This window comes from Podarcis raffonei, chromosome 12 (genome assembly GCF_027172205.1).
Source record: "Podarcis raffonei isolate rPodRaf1 chromosome 12, rPodRaf1.pri, whole genome shotgun sequence".
Taxonomy (NCBI): Eukaryota; Metazoa; Chordata; class Lepidosauria; order Squamata; family Lacertidae; genus Podarcis; species Podarcis raffonei.
In genome coordinates, this window is record NC_070613.1 from 10,515,728 (window position 1) to 10,529,864 (window position 14,137).

Genomic DNA, 14,137 nt, shown 5'->3' on the forward strand with positions numbered 1-14,137 from the left:
CGTGTGGATCCAGAATTGGCCTACACTGTCATTTATGGACTCACTGTTAAAACTGTGTTTATGGAAGACAAGCTTATTTGGCTACGAGTGATTGCCAAAGAAGAAGTAGTAGTAGTTGGGAAGGAGAGTTGTTTTCATTTGATTGGCAAAAGTTGCTTCTCAAGGAAGCTGCTAAGGGTGGCAGTCGTGGAGTGTGTGCATTTGGACATGACATCTCTTAAAATTCAGCTCCGAGATGCTGCTGGCGAAGAGCATTCCCAGGACAACTGAAAATCAATGGACGCCCCCAAGAAAAGGGCTCCGAGATGTAATTAGCCAACACACACATTCCTAACCCAAACATCGCTGCGGATGAATGGGAAGCAGCTCCCGGTATCCCTTAGCTACATCTGAACCCCTTTGACCCTAATTCTCCCCTCCCGCCTGTGAATCGATGATCCCAGCCTTGCAAAGGCGACCTTCGCACGTTAATTCTCCAGCTATGAAAGGGTCCCTCTCTGGGCAGCTGATTCTAGGGAGAGAAATTAGTAATTCAAATGGGAACAAAGACTAATCCACCGATTCGAAAGCTCCGGACTGAATTTTCTAACATTTATTTTAACCGAGGAGAGGACGGCACTTGCATTTGACCATCTTAACAGGTCGATTCGTTATGCAAGACCTCCCCCGAGAAAGGGCCCTGGTGATCATTCAGTGCAGCAGCAGGAAAGGAAGACTCTGGGAAGGCAGAGTGCAAAGGAGAATAGGGCTGGAGAAGAGGAGAAATCTGTCTCTTTTTCCAGCTTGGTACCCAAACTTGACGAAACGCTGTTGGATGGAACAGATGGCTGCGTGGGCAGAGTATATGGCAGGATGTTGTGTGCAGATTCTGACTCCAAAGGTTACAGAAGTGCTGCAGGGGGAGGGAAGAAGGAGAGAGATTCACTTCAGCAAATGGACATACAAATAGCAGACACACTTAATACACCAACCAATCTCACAAAACACACTGGAGGCTTTTTAAACAGAGGTTGGGTGGCCATCTGTCAGGGATTTTTAAAGTTGTGCTTCCTTGCATTGCAGGGGGTTGGGCTAGATGACCATTGGGTCCCTTCCAACTCTGTGATTTTGTAATTCAACATTAAACTTAATTTGAATCCTCTTCGCAGGATAACCGCAGGAATAGGGGCCATTGTAAAAAATGTTATTCAGTTCAGATCGCCTTACAATGTATTGCATTGTTGGTTTCCATTCATTTACTTTTCTCCCCCCCCCAAAAAAAAAAAAATTCTTTACGCAACACTCACAAAAAGTATTAAAATGGGTTTCAGGACATAAAAGTACATACTGAAGAAGAAAGATAGATAGCAATAAAACCAAATAATAGAAAAGAATCTATTATAAGGACACCAACAACTATTTCTGACACTGTGCTTCTGTTGATGCAGCCTAGAATAGCATTCGCCTTTTTTGCTGCTGCATCACACTGCTGACTCATGTTAAGTTTGTGGTCCACTAAGACCCCTAGATCCTTTTCACATGTATTGCTGGCAAGCCAGGTGCCCTGAATCTTCAAAGATTCAGCTTCACTGGATGTCCCCGAGATCTAGTGTCATGGGGGAGGGACTTGTTCTCTATCTATTCTCTCCATGCCATTCATAATGTGTGAAGCACACATTACTCAATCCTCACTTGTAGTTCTGGTGAACAGAAAGGGCCTGTCCATAAAGCATATCATGTTATCAGTACCTAAAACCCTCTCAATATCTCCTTGTCTTTCTGCCCTCATTTTAACTAGATCTCTCCCTTGTTCCTGCCCTGAAGACCGGATTTTCTAGATGGTCCTGAATTAGCAGTCAGCAATTAAATGGCAACGCAACCCAGATAATAGAGAATTTGTAGGCCGGTGGAATGGGCAGTCAAGATGCACTGAACTTGGAAATTTCAGCCCGAGCGGAAATGTATCAGCCATGCTAGGGCAATCTGAAGAGAAGGTTCCTTGGATGAAAGCAAACTCTGGTGGATTGAAGTGCCCTCTGGTGGGGATGGTTTGGAACCTGCCGCTTTCAAGCCTTTCCTCACCCTTGCTTCTCACTGGGTTATGTTTTATTTTAGGGATTCCCCTGCTTTCCATCATCTGTCATGCACAATGTGAGAGAACAGCAGCTCAGAATGCAGGAGGGAGAAGGCAGAGGCGGCGCGAACAAGCTGCTGCCATAACAGTACGTCCTTGCCATCAACACGCTTCCAAAATGCAGAGCCCTAACACGATACTAAAAGCTACCCCATAGCACATGGCACAAGTTCACCGCTCGGTGAAATCTTGAAGGCCTCAAACTTGCAAGTTTGTTTTTATATAATGATAAAGATTTATACCCCGTCCATGTGGCTGGGTTGCCCCAGCCACTCTGGGTGGCTCCCAACAAAATATTAAAAGCACGATAAAACATCAAACATTAAAAACTTCCCTAAACAGGGCTGCCTTCAGATGTCTTCTAAAAGTCAGGTAGTTTTAGAAGGCTGATCGCCAAAGAATTGATGCTTTTGAATTCTGGTGCTGGAGGAGACTCTTGAGAGTCCCGTGGACTGCAAGAAGATCAAACCTATCCATTCTTAAGGAAATCAGCCCTGGGTGCTCACTGGAAGGACAGATCCTGAAGCTGAGGCTCCAATACTTTGGCCACCTCATGAGAAGAGAGGACTCCCTGGAAAAGACCCTGATGTTGGGAAAAATGGAGGGCACAAGGAGAAGGGGACGACAGAGGATGAGATGGTTGGACAGTGTTCTCGAAGCTACCAGCATGAGTCTGACCAAACTGCAGGAGGCAGTGGAAGACAGGAGGGCCTGGCGTGCTCTGGTCCAGGGGGTCAAGAAGAGTCGGACACGACTAAACAACTAAACAACAACAACAACAAGCCCTACAGGGATGGGGCAGCAAGATCATATGGAACTTAGGAAGCTGCCATAATGCACTAATATTTGTGGCTTGTATAACGTAGGTGTGCAGAAACTTTGGCACTCCCAAAATTTTGCAAAGGTATTGTGACAGCCACTTGCTTCATGCATGCAAAGTTTCTTATGGGTCAGCTCTCCAAGATGAAGCTCACCCAACAAAGAGAGCAGCTTCAGGGCACTGTATGTTGTTGTTGTTGTTGTTTAGTCATTTAGTCGTGTCTGACTCTTCATGACCCCATGGACCAGAGCACGCCAGGCACTCCTGTCTTCCACTGCCTCCCACAGTTTGGTCAAACTCATGCTGGTAGCTTCGAGAACACTGTCCAACCATCTCGTCCTCTGTCGTCCCCTTCTCCTTGTGCCCTCCATCTTTCCCAACATCAGGGTCTTCTCCAGGGAGTCTTCTCTTCTCATGAGGTGGCCAAAGTGTTGGAGCCTCAGCTTCACGATCTATCCTTCCAGTGAGCACTCAGGGCTGATTTCCTTAAAAATGGAGAGGTTTGATCTTCTTGCAGTCCATGGGACTCTCTAGAGTCTCCTCCAGCACCAGAATTCAAAAGTATCAATTCTTCGGCAATCAGCCTTCTTTATGGTCCAGCTCTCACTTCCATACATCACTACTGGGAAAACCATAGCTTTAACTATACGAACCTTTGTTGGCAAGTGATGTCTCTGCTTTGGAAAACTAACTCTCCTTCTTGAAATGCTGCAATTTCTCCCTGCCATACCCATCAGTCACCTAACCTAAGCATTGGCAATTGTATTTTATGATACCAAACACTGCCATGAATTGCAGATTCTGTATGTCTGGAACTAATTGTTAGGAGAGGAGGAAGGTTCAGCCAGTGGCATTTAAGTGCAGGACTGAACGGAACGTCCATTGTTCAACTGATGAAGGGCTATGGCTGTGGCATGAATTTTAAAGGGACTTTGCGATAACTTCTACTCGCTGCGATAAATGCATGAACTTGTGCTGCAGCCAGACATGGGCGTAGCCAGGATTTTTGTTGGGGAGGGCAGAACTGACATGTCAGTATTTCTTTTGTTTTACTTGATCTGGGGGGAGGGCAGCTGCCCCCCCTGCGATGCCCATGCAGCCGGATGTTTTCCACCTAACCCACCCCCAAATCATACAGTTAGGACTATCAAAAAGAAATAAGATTGCAGAAGAAAGGGGAAACAACATAATATTATTACTTCTTGTAATTTTTGTTTTTATTATTATTTAGATTGCTTACTTGCCCTTCCCCATAAGCTCCCAGGGCGGGTTGCAACAATGGAAAGACGAAATAGTAAAATTAGTGAAAAGGACACATTAGGGAGGATGTAGTTGGTAACGCATGAGACTCTTAATCTCAGGCTTGTGGGTTCGCGCCTGATGTTGGGCGAAAGATTTCTGCACTAAAGGGGGTTTGGACTAGATGACCCTCCTGGTCCCTTCCATTTCTACAATTCTATGCTTCTATGAAAACCCCTGTATAACAGGAGCAAGGAATCCTTTTCCCCTAGGGCCCAGCTCCCCGGGGAAAGTGGCTGGGGTCACATGACCAAAGTGGGTGGAGCCAAAGTCCAAAGTATGTAGGCTTATGACACCCACCACTAACTCCTTTTTTTTTAGCTGCTAACTACCCATAATGCTTCTCCCTCTAATGGTTCCTCGGTAGAGAAGGCAAAGGGTTCAATTTTAAGCTGTTCAAGAAAGCCACATGAAATATACTTGGAGTCGAGAGTGGATTTCATGCTCTTTATTCAGCTCATTGTGGTGAGGAGGAATGGAAGTTCCCCCAGAATGTCTGCTTTATATACATTATTTACACAATGGGCCCCACATGATTGGCTAATTCCGGGATTCTCTTGTAGGCCAATCAGGTTGAGGATTCACTTCCACCTGGAGCTGGATTGGGTGGCTCCTGTGGACCAATCAGACTGCTGCATTCTGAATCCTATTGTTCTAGGACCAATCAGACTGCTGCATTCTGAATCCTATTGTTCTAGGACCAATCAGACTGCTGCATTTTGGATCCTATTCAACTCAGTACATAACACCACAGTAGGTTCCTTCAAACTTCGAAGACTTTAATTTCCCCATAGCTTTGCTCAGCGGGCAGGACTCTGGCAGCGATTATTAGGCTGTGGGATGTAAAGACTTGGTCAAACTCTGGGGACTCTGTTAGATGAACATCTGCTCTTCCTGGGAGTTCTCCCAGATCCAGCAGAGCCAAACTCCGCTTGTGTCGGCCAGAGCTTGCATTCTGCCCTATTATTTGGAGCCTGAACCATCTCGCTGGCCAGCTGAAGGTCAGTGAATACTTGCCAGTTCTGGCTTAACATGCTGCAGGCCCAGGACAGTATCCTGGCAACTGAGAGCGACAGCAATCTGCAGAGTTAAGTTTGCCAGCCCTGTGTGTCAAGATGGGCACCTGCATACATCTGACCAATCGGATCTTATGAATGTAGGTATTTTAAGGATGCAATGATAAATAGTAAAATATAACATCAGTAGTATACCCAGGACTGGAAACCAGAGCCCCCATTTCCAAAAAAGTCACTTTGGAGGGGCTCTTTGACTTAATTGTGAACAGGTATAGTAGATGTGCTAACCTAAGTTATTGACCTAACCAGACACACGATTTGTAAATAATTTTGTATTTTAATTTACAAGCGTAGAGTTATAACAATACCAAATAAATATCCAGATTTAGAGATTTCTCTGAATCTCCAGACTTCCCCCCGCCCACTCCATGGATCTTATCATCAGCATTTTCAACTGCATAATATTTCATAATCCCATGTTTTGTATCTATCCATCTTGTCCATAGTGATTGTTACAAGTGTTATTAAATACTGCTAATGTTTTCATCTGCTTACAGTGATCTCCTAAATAATTTTTTCCCATTCTTTCTTAAAGTTTTTGTCTTCTTGGTTCCTGAGCTTTCTGGTCGGTTTTGTCATTTCGGCATAGTCTATCAGCTTGGTTTGCCATTCATCTCTGGTAGGGACCAGAAACATGGTTTGCATTGTCAAACTGAATTCTTCTGGTGTGGCTGGATGTGTTTTCTCCAGTCTGTAATTCTTGCAGTTGTTTGTTTGTTTTGCAGAATAAATAATAATACAGTGGTACCTCGGGATAAGTACTTAATTCGTCCCGGAGGTCCGTTCTTAACCTGAAACTGTTCTTAACCTGAAGCACCACTTTAGCTAATGGGACCTCCTGCTGCTGCCGCGCCGCCGGAGGACGATTTCTGTTCTCATCCTGAAGCAAAGATCTTAACCCGAGGTACTATTTCTGGGTTAGCGGAGTCTGTAACCTGAAGCGTATGTAACCTGAAGCGTATGTAACCCAAGGTACCACTGTAAATGATAATAATAATGGTTTTTTTCAGCCGGAACTCAGTTCTGGCACCACCAGGTGGGTACCACTGCCATTATAAGAGAATGAGGGAGGTGTTCATGGTGAGTTCAGGCACCTGTTTTTCTAGAAAAATAGGACTGATAAAGACTCTCCTCCCTGGAAGAGAGGGGAGTGGTTGTGGGTGGGAGCCCGAGCTCCGCCCCTGGCCGGGGGCCTTAACCCCCGCCCCTCCTCACCTGGCTGGCACCCACGCCCACCGGAGGCAGCCAACCAGGTGTCTCCGGGGGGCGTGTTTAGCAGCTTAATGCTGCGGCTCCAGCTCCGCCTCCTCCTCAGTCGTCGTCGTCCTGCAGCGAGTCACCCACCCTCCACTCCCATTTAGCTCAGGGTCTAGGTTTTTTGGCCTTGCTGTGGACCTTAGGTTGGTCGCCCCGGTTGTCTGGGGGGCCTGGTAGGAATTTTTCCATTTGGCATTAGGCTTTTTGGTTTTTTCGCCTACCTCGTAGCAATCGTCACAACTTTTGTGGTATTGGTGGGTAGGTTAGGCATTGGATTCATGTGTGTCAAGGGCTAGGTGTGGCCATCGCCTATGCTATCTACCGTGGGTTATTCCGTTAAAGGAATCTGGCGGTCGTGTATTCCGTCCGATGCCTGCTTGGCGGGAGGCCATGGCACGACCCTCGGTGACATCAGGGGTGAGCCTATAGTTGGATTGGCATCAACAGGCTCCACCTACTGTTGAATAAACCCACCTCCTATAGTCATCCAATGCCTAAGCCAATACCTTTTCACTGCTGTAATCAATAAAGTTGTGGCCTTTTCTTGCCCATTAACCTTATATCACGTGTCCTTGTGTGTTTATTTCACATAGCGGGGGTCGGGCCCTCGATCCACAATAATAATAATTTTTATAGTGTGAACTCACTGTGCCCCACCACACCGATTCCTGTTTACCTCCCTCATTATTTACTCCAAACTTCAAATTATCGCAGTGCTTTCTGGACATTCTCTGAAAGTGTGACAATAAATTAGGTTGCCTTCTACTATTGCTGTGGCCTAGCACCCCCCCCCCCAAGCTCCACACCTGATCAGTCCATGCCAACATATTGGCCTGCTATCTATGAATACCGTGAAGTAAACTGAATAGAGCAAGGAGGGAGTAAAATCCTTTTTAATAGATCTGTATCCCTTGCCAATAGTGATGTCAATATCCTTTTATGTTAACCATTTTGGCAAAAACTCCCATCTGAGAATCTAGGGGAAGTGGAAATAAACCAAGCTGGTGCCTTGAAGCATAATTTCTCTGCCCCACCTTCAGTTAGAGTTGGGGGAGAAATTCAATTCAGTTTGCATTTAAAGGTGAACCTACCTAATTCACACTTTCCAAAACAATACAGAAACTGAAATGCAGCCATCCTTCAAAATTCGCAATGAAGTTCTGCAGCCAGGCAATGTGTACAAAAACCCATACACTTGGGTTGGGTCCAAGTGTGCATAGAAATGCATTTAATTGTAAAAGTAACATATAGATATTCATTATTTGCTTTGCGCCAGTATGTATACAGAGGTACCTCGGGTTAAGAACGTAATTCGTTCTGGAGGTCCGTTCTTAACCTGAAACTGTTCTTAACCTGAGGTACCACTTTAGCTAATGGGGCCTCCCACTGCCGCTGGAACATGATTTCTGTTCCCATCCTGAAGCAAAGTTCTTAACCTGAGGCACTATTTCTGGGTTAGTGGAGTCTGTAACCTGAAGCGTCTGTAACTTGAAGCGTCTGTAACCCGAGGTACCACTGTATTCAGCAAAACTGCATTCAGAAGTATGTCTGTTAGGAGAAATTCACACTAAAATGCTGATGAGTTTTAATGAGGCTTCTTTAAAAACAACAACACTCAAACCAGTGAAGAAATGTGGAGAACTATGTTTGGAAAAATGAGAAACTGCAAGATTCCAAAATTGTTAGATTTACTAATCCTTACCTCTAGTGCGTGCATATTATAGTATGTTGAGTCAAGACTACTGTTTTGTTGAGCCTTTGGTCTGGATTACATAGACATTGTTTGTGTTTGTGTTTTGTTTTTAAATCTATCCCACCTTTCAAAAAAAAAGGCCCAGAGTTTCCTTCTCTTTGGTGCTTTGATCATTCTGCTTGTGCTGCTGACTGCACTTAATCCGCTGCTCCAATTTCTGTTGCTTATTTAGTTGTCCCGCTGTTGTGTTCTCCTGTGTATATAATTTTCTCCTTCAGCTGCATTATTTGGGTGTGTTTCACCCAAATCCCCCAGGGCTGCAATAGGAAGGAAAGCCCTTGACTGTGTTCGCAAATGCACCTCTTCTTGTTCTGGCACAGTGCCACTGCGCTGAGGTTCTTAGCGGTCAGGAAACAGGAAAAAAGAGCACTTATTCCTGCTTCCTAAGCACTAAGACCTCGGGTGCAATAGCAGTGCACCTGAAGGAAAAGAGGCAAGTCAAAGGCAAGAGAAAGAGGTGCCTAATATTAGGAGGGCTGGCAGGTCACCTGAAGTGGTTTTTCAGGCCAAACGATTCCATGGGATCGCTCGCCATGAAGTGAGTCGTGGGCAACTCATCACTGTCAGGAGCAATGCCCCAATGTCTTCTACATGCACTGCTTCAGGAAGATTTGGGGTATCACAAGGCAGTGTGTTCTCCCAAGCCCACATTCCCAGCATGTTTGCACTCCTGTCTCAGCAACGTCTACACTTACTTGGTCCTGTCCACAGAATGGAAGACCCCAAGGATGTGCTCTTCAGGAGAGCTGGCTTCAGGCACCAGGCTCATTGGCAGACCAGCTCTGCATTACAAAGATGTCTGTGAGCGTGACAAGAAGGCTGGCAACACCAATCTCCTCCATGTGGGAATCTCTTGCAGGTGACAGCAGTGCCTGGAGACAGACAGTCAAGCTCTGTATCCCCAGCAGTGACCAGAAGAGAAATGACCACTGGGAGGAGCGCAGAGAGATGAGACACATCTGCAGCAGCACAACCGGACCGATTGTGGAAGAGACCTACACTATGGAGGATGGCCAAGGCACAGTCTGACCCACTCCTTCGGTAATCCTCACAGAACTCTAGCCCAATGGCTGCCATTAATTTGATTTTGAATTGATTTTAGAATGAATTGATTTTAGAATCCATTACAATTAATTGATTGTGATTTTATGTAAACTGTGTTACTTTTATTGTTGTTAGCCGCTCTGAGCCCGGCTGGGGAGGGTGGGATATAAAAAAATTATTATTATTATTGTTGTTGTTGTTGTTGTTGTTGTTGTTGTTGTTGTCAAAAGAAGCAGACAATGCAAAGGAGCTCTGCCAGAGATCCTGGGGAGCTGTGGCCAGTCAGAATAAACAATCCTGGACTAGCCTTTTACTTTCTCAACCATGCCCGCCTTCCTCTCTAGGAGACCGAGACGCCAGTGAAAACCCGACTCCTGGGCTTTACCAGTTCTGTTGAAGGGGCAACTGTACCCTGGCCACAATCAAAACTACTCCAGGACTTCAAAGATAGGTGTGGAACCACTCTGGTCTTCAGCTGGTGGGTTGCTGTTCTATAGACGTGGTTGTTCCCAAGGTAGGAAACCTGTGACTCTGTTTTTAATCCTATTCCTTGTAGTTTTACCATGTCATGGGAAATCCATCTCCATGCCCAGGCTAAATACATACAGATGGCTCAGTTGCTGTGAAGGCATGGATAGGATTACTGCAAAATCGGGAAACCAATGAGAAGACTGTATTGAGAGTAATTAGAAACATAGTTCATCGTTATTAGGAGAAGCAGTGGTGAATGTTAGGCTAACGTGTTCCCCTCTCATTTTTGCTTCTTCCTTCATGTGGGAAGGGAAGAAAGTAGCCCAGGTTGAGAGAGCTCCTACTTCATGGAAAACCACTGTTTCCCATTTGCAACAAATGAGGGTTTGTGCAAACCATAGTTTGCTCTCAAACCTGGATCCCAAACCATATATGAAGGAAGTGGGGATGGGGAGCCCAGGCCTCACCACTGTTCATTCTTGCAATGATAAACAATGGTTTGCCAAAACATCTGATTGCATTGAATGCCAAAATGTTCTGAAGCCCATGATATAATGGAACCACAGATATTAAAACACATTCATAAAAAACACCAATGCTGCTTATCACACTGAGAGAGCAGTGCACTACAGAAGTGAGTGCCAATTTTGGTTCAGCAAACAGATTTTCGAAGAAAACCCACTCCTTGGGGCTAATATAATGGAACTGATTCCGTCCTGGGGGCTTTTGCACATGGCTAATAGTAACACGTAGCTTAATCTGCTTGTGTTTGCTGTAGGAAACTCAGTCTAACAAGCTCTGTTTTGTCATATTAAAAATAAACCGATGAAACAATTTGTCAAACCCCTAAGGCAAAATGTTCATGAAGCCACTAAGGATTTCGGAGAACTTCTTTTGATCAAATGACCTTTTACTGGCAATTAATCCTAAAGTAAATAAAATGGTGGTAGAGTAAGAGAGCCCAAGTGATCAGCCAGTGCACAGAGCTTCTTTTTAATTATTATTTTTTGCACAGATCAGGGAACATAACCCATCTGTGACCTTTAAAATGTCTCTTAAGCAGATCTTGCCTGTCGTTCCAAATTGTGCGGTCAGCTGGTGATGTGGATGTGATGTTCTCAAGGGGCCAGGAGCAGACCATCAAAATTGACATCAACCCTCTTAACAGGAATACCTCCATCTTCATCTTCCAGGAACCTGAGAGGACTAAGTTATGTGCAATGCAAGTTATATTACCAAATCCAAACAAACGAAATAAATGGATAGCATTTCCTAACCAGTCGTTTCCCTAAGTTCACTGCATTTCAACATCAGTTTATGATTCAGCAACCCCCCAAGTCCTCATGAAACTTCCTCAATATTTGTGCGAATTTATCCCTCTATCACTGGTGGCGCTGTGGGTTAAACCACAGAGCCTAGGACTTGCCGATCAGAAGGTTGGTGGTTCGAATCCCCGCGACGGGGTGAGCTCCCGTTGCTCGGTCCCTGCTCCTGCCAACCTAGCAGTTCGAAAGCATGTCAAAGTGCAAGTAGATAAATAGGTACCGCTCCAGCGGGAAAGTAAATGGCATTTCCGTGCGCTGCTCTGGTTCGCCAGAAGCGGCTTAGTCATGCTGGCCATATGACCCAGAAGCTGTACACCGGCTTCCTCAGCCAGTAAAGCGAGATGAGCGCCGCAACCTCAGAGTCGGCCACGACTGGACCTAATGGTCAGGGGTCCCTTTACCTTTACCGTATCCCTCTATAGACATTTTATATGCAACTTTTGCCTAGTATACTCATCTCTGCAAAGCAGTGCTCCCTAATAGCATGTATTTCTGAATGTTATTTTCAGTAATACATGCATTTTAATATGCTGTATGAAATGTCGAAGTTTTACATGAACCCCACCCTTATGGTACAATGTATTTCTGTACACGCTTCTTCCTTTTTAATGTAAGTCATTAGTCTCTTAGATCTACGATGCATAAACTGAATTAATACTGATTCATTTATTTATTACATTTGTATATAGCCCTTCATCCATAGGTCTCAGGGCGGTTCACGACATAAAAGTACAAGAACACAAAGTACATAATGAGGTTAATAAATAAAACTAATAATATCCAGTGCTTCTTTTTTTTTACAAAAAATAGAAAAATATGAAGTTGTTACAATAAGTACCCACTGCATAACCTTGAGTACCCCTAGAGAAAAGCACTGACCATTTCCCCCATATTGGGAGAAGACAAGAGAAGAGCAGTAATATTTAGCAAAACAGTCTTAATTTGTGCATACTGAATGGGTCTGATGTCAGCTGAGGTTACCTGCGCATTCTCAGTGCTGCCAGGGTCTTTGAAGTCCTTTGGAGTCACCATTCTCATGGGCCGTCAGGTAGAGATGGAAATAGAACTTCTCTCGACATGGATAACCTCCAGTAAATGAGCAAACTCCGTCATGACAAGCCGATTATGGAAATTTGAAAAGAACAGGGCGTGGAAAAGGGGAGGGGAGCTATATTTCGCTTGGCTTTTTCAGAATAAAACTGTAATCCAGAGCAGATTTACTTTTTTGGGGGGTGGGGGGAGTAAGTTCCATGGAACTCCATGGTGTGATTTGTAAACTTTTTAAAGGATTCAACTGCCAAAGGGGGAGGCAATGGGGCAGGGAATAAGGGTTGCAAGAAGAATAAAAAAAAGACCAGAATTTGCTCTACTATGGGGCTGGATTAACAGTTGGGTTAAGTATGCTACTGAATAGGGTTAATAGGTTTTTCTATGGCTGCTGGGCTTCTGCTGAATGCTTAAGAATAGAGCAATAAGGATCATACTACATGTTGCATCATGTACCTGCTTTAAAGCACACTGCCCCTTCTCTCTCTTTTTCCTTTTCTTATTCTGCAAAAAAATATATAGAAGCAAAAATATGGTTCTGCACCATCAAGTACAAACTGATCTTCCATCTTCTCCTAACCCTGTAGCCTCAACGTGGCCTCAATCTGGGTTTAAGGACTGAATGGGAAGTAGGTACCAAGGTGATTGGTACAGCCAAAATTAAATATGGCAATAGATCTACTGATTTCGGATAGACTAAACCCTTAGCTCTCCCAGGGGGTTCTGTGGCCTTGATCCAGCTGAACACTCTTTTTGAACAAAAAGCAGCAATTGTGCAAAACATCTGTTCAGCAGCGAAGGTTCAGCAAAGGAAACGGAGTCCAACCTGCAGCCTGATTCCTTTTTCCAGAACAGCTTCTTGATGCTACTAGAGCAGTCCTCTTGGTAGCTGGCTCTGGGTACAATTTCTCACCAAGTTAGGAATGTTCATGTGAAGTGGCTCTCACAAGTGTATGGGGCATCAAAATGCTGACCTTTGGCCAATTATTTGCTTCTGTACTACATTGTACGCAAGGGGGAAGGGGAGGTTCCTTAAATATGAACTGGTTCTGTGTTTGATTAAACCAAATGCTAAACAAGATAAGCTGCTTGAGAACTGTGCTTGAATCTTCCGCCTCTGTCATTTTCTCTTGAGAAGCAGTCACTGTGGGGAGGGAGTTGGGGGTGTTTGCGTATGAGATAAAGAAGAGGAGGAGAATCCGTTTGGGGTGGCAAGGCTTGGGAGGGGAGGTTAACTTCTTACAAAACAGAGGTGCCCAAGCTGCCCATTTTCCCCACTGAGGAAGGCACGCCCACCTACAGTTTAAAAAGAAAAACCTAAAATGCAGCAAATCCAGTTGTCGATCTTCAGTGCCTCATGGGGTTTGGTCCCGATGCACACACAACTGGGCTGCATTGTGTAATAATGACCCTACCTAAAGCCTACAGAAAATGATGGCGTTGTTCAGAAGTGTGATGGTTAGAAAATGGTTATTAAGTCCTTCCCTTCTGTTGCATTTGCCAGAAGTCTAAAGGGGGCAAGTAATACCAACTGCTCATTTAATGCCGTGTGTATCCATGTTTCCTCTTCCCACCCACCCACCCGGCCCTTCTGCCTATCTAGTCAAGAGTTCCTTTGACAATCTGAGAGAGTGCTACTCCCTACAGCACTCGCTTAAATTTTTAACAGATGGCCTGTAATAAGTAAATTGAAAAGTGCAAATAAGGTTAAAACAATTTTTCGTTATTGAATATCATTAACTTCAAGGCTGCCCACTTTAAAATGCTAATTAAGCCTCACTTTCCCTTTCGCGGGGTCCTGGTGAAGACAAATGGCTGTGGAGTAAATTAATCTTGTTTGCAAAGGACCGGCCCAGGAGAAAAATCTGATGAATAGATCTTCCTCCCCACCCCCAAGGTTATGCAAAGCATTTTTGAAATTTTCCACAGCGT